Source organism: Arachis hypogaea, chromosome 5 (assembly GCF_003086295.3).
Source record: "Arachis hypogaea cultivar Tifrunner chromosome 5, arahy.Tifrunner.gnm2.J5K5, whole genome shotgun sequence".
NCBI lineage: Eukaryota > Viridiplantae > Streptophyta > Magnoliopsida > Fabales > Fabaceae > Arachis > Arachis hypogaea.
This window is the reverse complement of record NC_092040.1, coordinates 93,878,252-93,883,175: the sequence shown is the minus strand read 5'-3', so window position 1 is coordinate 93,883,175 and position 4,924 is coordinate 93,878,252. Positions and strand designations below refer to the sequence as shown.

The 4,924-nt window shown below is 31.4% G+C and overlaps 1 pseudogene; it reads right to left on the bottom strand.

Annotated features, from left to right (window-relative positions):
* Positions 1 to 1,103: 1,103 nt before the first annotated feature.
* On the bottom strand, positions 1,104 to 3,551 carry LOC112801993 (lupeol synthase-like; annotated as a pseudogene).
* Positions 3,552 to 4,924: the final 1,373 nt, after the last annotated feature.

Here is a 4,924-nt window from a genome sequence, read left to right as displayed (position 1 = left end):
TCACAATCAATATCTCATCAGCCATGTGAATAATTTTCCCACTCCGTAATCGCACACACCAAGTAATATTGAAAAAATTTATTTGACACACTTCGATTTAAAACTGTCTCACCAGGCGTACTAATTTGTTTTGTCGAATTTTAGCAAATCGATGGTGGTTCGATATCTAGTGGTCTGGGAGCGAAATCTACTCCGCTGTGCGAGTACCAGTTTTTTAAAAGTGCATCAAAGTGTCTTCGATTAGACAAGTATTGAAAATAAAAAATAAAGAAACTTTGCAAATTGATAAAAGAAGCGTAAAGATTAAAGTTTTCAAATATTAAAGGTGCAGAAAGCAGAAAGGTTTGCATTGAAATTTAAAAGAAAACAATAAAATGCCTTTAATTGAATCGAAGGACTTTGACATAGAAATCTAAAATGCAGAAAGATAAATTGGACAATGAAAATAGATAACACTTGGAATAATGAAATTACTTGAAATGTTAAATTTATAGAAAAGTAAATTGAAAGGATGAAAAGATGGAAGGAACCCTACAGAAAAGTTACTCGATTGCAGACTCAGGAATTCACTGGGGTGTGAGTGTGTTTGAGTGTTTTTCTGAGTAAAAGTTCCAACCCTCATTCACTAATGTTTCCTGGTATTTATAATCCATCTACTATAACTGACAATTAATTACAATCAATTGCAAAATTAAACCTTTGAATGTAATTATCCTTAGTAACCGTTCCCGCTACTTGATTGTAGACGTTTCCCACGATTTTCTCGCGTGATGAAAGTCACTAACTGTTTCACTATCATGACTCTTTGATTCACCTATTAAACGCCTTATTCGATTACCCATCTCAAATCTCTTACTCGATTAAGCTTATCCGATTACAAAGTGAATCGAAAACCCAAACTGCGCCAATTACTTCCAACCTCACGCTTACGTGTACCCCTTCTTGAGAAACTATCTCTGATTTGCTCCGAATCAATTTACTCTGATTGAATATATTTTTCGATCAACACAAATACATATGGAATACGAAACACATTTTACATATTGTACACAAGCAACCATATTATTATTATAAAAGCAACTTAGAAAAGTGTAGGAGTAAATTCGAGAATTTGATAACTTTGATAATTAAATTATTATATAGATGTAGTTGTTCATGCATGCAAAACTCTCCGGCGATACTCTCCCAAAGCCCATATTGAAAAGATGTTTCGATATGATGCATAGTTGATAGTACAGTTCCGATCCTATAAAACATTCCTGTGGCATCCTGTAATTTTTTTTAAATAATTGGATCGGAAATTATTAAAATTATATTGATGACAGAAACACGCACATTATATACCAAGTGCTAAGAAAATTAATATATGAAGTAATTACCGGTTGAGGAAAGTCTCCATCTTCCATTTGTGAATTAATTATTAACTTTATTCCTTTGTGTATGGGTGTAGGATCAATCTCAGCCTTAACCAAAACTGAAGTAATTAGCACAATATTCATATTTTGCATCTAAAAATCTTCATTCTCTCATAACATAAAATAAAGAAATGGGAGAAAAAGGAACTTCATTCTCTCGTTTTAAATTTTAATACAGTACCATCACATGTACTGTCGATCATGTTTTATATCGTCTCCTGTATTCATAATATTTGTTATTTTAGTTATTTGTATACCAATTAAGAAATAAAAAGACGAAAATTCATTACCACTACCTTCAATTCACAATATTTGCTACCTTAAAAATATTATTGATTCGATATATTTGTCATTTCATATGTTAATGCAACGTTTATTAAATATTTACAAAACCTTTGTTTTAGTCATAAAATATTTTACATACCTTAGCCTTCAAGCCCTTAACAAAATATTAAAAACACACACACATTAGTTTAATTTTGTTTTCGGCTACCAACCTGCCCTGCGTTAATAAGTGCCAATAAAGCCCATGAAGTTTGAACTAGATTTATGCGGTGATCTTCTATATTTTTGTACACCTGTTTGACAAGAAAATTAACATATAATGTGAGTAGAACTATGTAACCAAATTCTTCACTTTATTTTAGCATGGTGCACAATTCAGAGCAAAAGGAAAGTAATATATATAGACCTTGTTTGGGCATGACAAGTAACTTTCACCCCAACCACCATTAGGAAGTTGTTTTGACAACAAAAATTCACATGCTTTGCGCAACGAAGGACTGTTATGGTAGTTCTTTCCAACAGCTTTTAGTGCCTTCCACAGCAAACCATGATGTGCCATATGTATAGCAAACCCCCCAACAACCATACCTGTATAAAATTAAGAGTATAAAAATTTAATCAAAATTAAACTGAATATAATAAAATAATATTTAAATAAAATATACATTTTTCAAAAAGATTAATTTTTTATTTATTATTTTAAATTAATTAACTGCTAAAAATAGTACTGGTTCAATAGATTAATCGATTTTTTATTGATTTTTTTGGTTTTTTATTAATTTATTGTTAAGCGATTTTTGTTTTGATCCAAACTGATCTAATGACCAATGAATTCTTATAATGGAAAAAGTTTACAATTGGAAGAAGTTATTAGCAAATGAAAAATACAATACCATGAACCGTCTAGATTTTGTGCATTTTCAATGTAACGGGTTGCCTTAGAAATGGAGTGATCTATTTCTTTTCTTCTGTGATTTGTGTACGGTGAAAACTCAAGTGAAGTCGACTTCACGTGAAATTGATATCTCAAAATCGTTAGATGAAAATTTAGCCAAATCAGTCAAATCATCTAACGATTCTCAAATATCAACTTCACTTGAAATCGACTGCACCTGAATTTTCACCTTTGTGTATAGCTCTCTGAATGTGACCAACCCTTGTACTATTGATGATGTGCAGTCCACATACCTATTTCACAATATATTGTTAACTAGAAAGAATAAAAATCCATTTTTAGTTATTTAATATTAATTAATTTTTATTTTTTAACTCTAAGAATTTTTATTTTTTTAAAAATTCAAAGTTTAAATTTTATAATTTAAAATGTAGGATTAAAATTTTATAATTTAAGATTTATAATTTAAAATAAAAAAATAATTTTTTAAAAAATTAATTAATATTAACTGAAAATAATTGATTCTGTAATATTATTCATTATTAATATGCACATTTACACACTTTTCTTGTTCATATTATATTGATTTAGTGTATTCATATATTTGAATATAATATTTGTCAAATTAATTTATAAATATTACAAAAAAAAGTAGGGTTAAAATTGGCATCAACATAAAATAATAGTAACATACACGCAAATTTATTCAACTATGTTATATATATATATTTTGAAATACATAGTACATATTACTAATTTTTTTTGTATATATAACATTTTTAAAACGTATTTATCAAGTTTAAATCTTACTCGATTTCAACGAGAACGCTCTCAAAGAATTCTGTTGGATTGAATTTCTGTAGTAATTAGAATTGTGTTACACAACTAAGTTCCAATGTTTTTTACCTCCAGCCATCGGTAGGCTCTCTGAGACTCCCAAATAGAGAAACCGCCATTATTAGTCTGTAGTTGAGATCAAAGGACTTGTGAGAATCAAATTTCAGTATTAAAGAAAATGTTATTTTTATGGTTAGTTTGGATGATTGCAATTGACAACCATTAAAAAGTATATAAAGATGTACGCTTATTTTACACATACACATTCTTATAGAAAAATACACACTTGCCTATTTTTTTATAGTTATTTTAAAACCATATTAAAACTGACATTTTTATGATTATTTTGCCAGTAAAATGTGGAATTTGCTACTAAATACTCTCTTTTAGTATGATTGTTCAGATTATAAAACTATTTTTTAATTATATCCACGAATTTATTATTATTAGAAAAAAAAAACCTCTTTTTTCCATATAAATTTTCTATGTATTTCTTCATGCTTAATGACTAATGAGTACTGTTACGATGGGTAATCGGAGATTAATGAATTGGACTGGTAATGTTAGTCTAATCGTTCGGAGGAGGCGGTCTCCGACTTGGTTTGCGTCTGTGAGCTGCCGTCCGACTTGTATGTATGATGAGATGGGGGTGGTACCTGTAAAGATACTCTGATGCCTAAGTTAGCTAAGGGTTTAGCAGGTTTACAGAGTATTGGACCTTAGAGATACCTTAGGGGTGACAGTGTATTTATAGTGGTCATCCAATAACTATCGTTGGAGTAATTCCACCTTTTAAGGAGGATAACCGTCCCTTTATCTTAAGGAAGTTGAGATATGGCTCCCGGAAGTGGGTTGAAAGATTTTAGGGGCAATTACTTATTTGAATAAGTGTTATCTGCCAGCTATCTTTCGAGCCCGACTTTTTTGAAGTGGGATCTGTGTTGAATCCGACCTCCTCTGAGGAGGTCGGTGGGAAACGAAGGTCAATATTTGGATTGGTCCTTTTGGTGTGTTTGGACTTGGGCCCTAGCGATGGGTCATGGTATGAACAGTGTCCTTACTCGAGTCCGACCTCTTTTACTTATGAGTTGGATTCGAGTATTTGAACTCGGGCTTGTAGCCGACGCGCTGTAGAAACCGACGTGATTCAAATTTCTCAACCTTCGCGTCTAATCAAACATCGCGTCCGTTATAGGTTTTTGCATTTACATGTGGGAGCAGTTACATTGGTAACGGCGCGTTCCTTTAATGATTGCATCGTTTTTATCATTTTGCCCCTGGTGTGTTTATAAATACTTTTCCCTCTCTTTTCTCTATCTTCTTTCGTTTTCTGAAATCCCTTACCTGCAATCCTTATTTTTCCAAAGAGAAAGCTTTCTAGCCCTTCCTTCTTAGAGCGTTGCGTTTGCCGTTGCCCCTTCTTCTTTTCGCTTTTATCAACAAAGGTTAGCCTTTTTTTTCTCCTTTTTATTTAAATACTTTATCTTGCGTA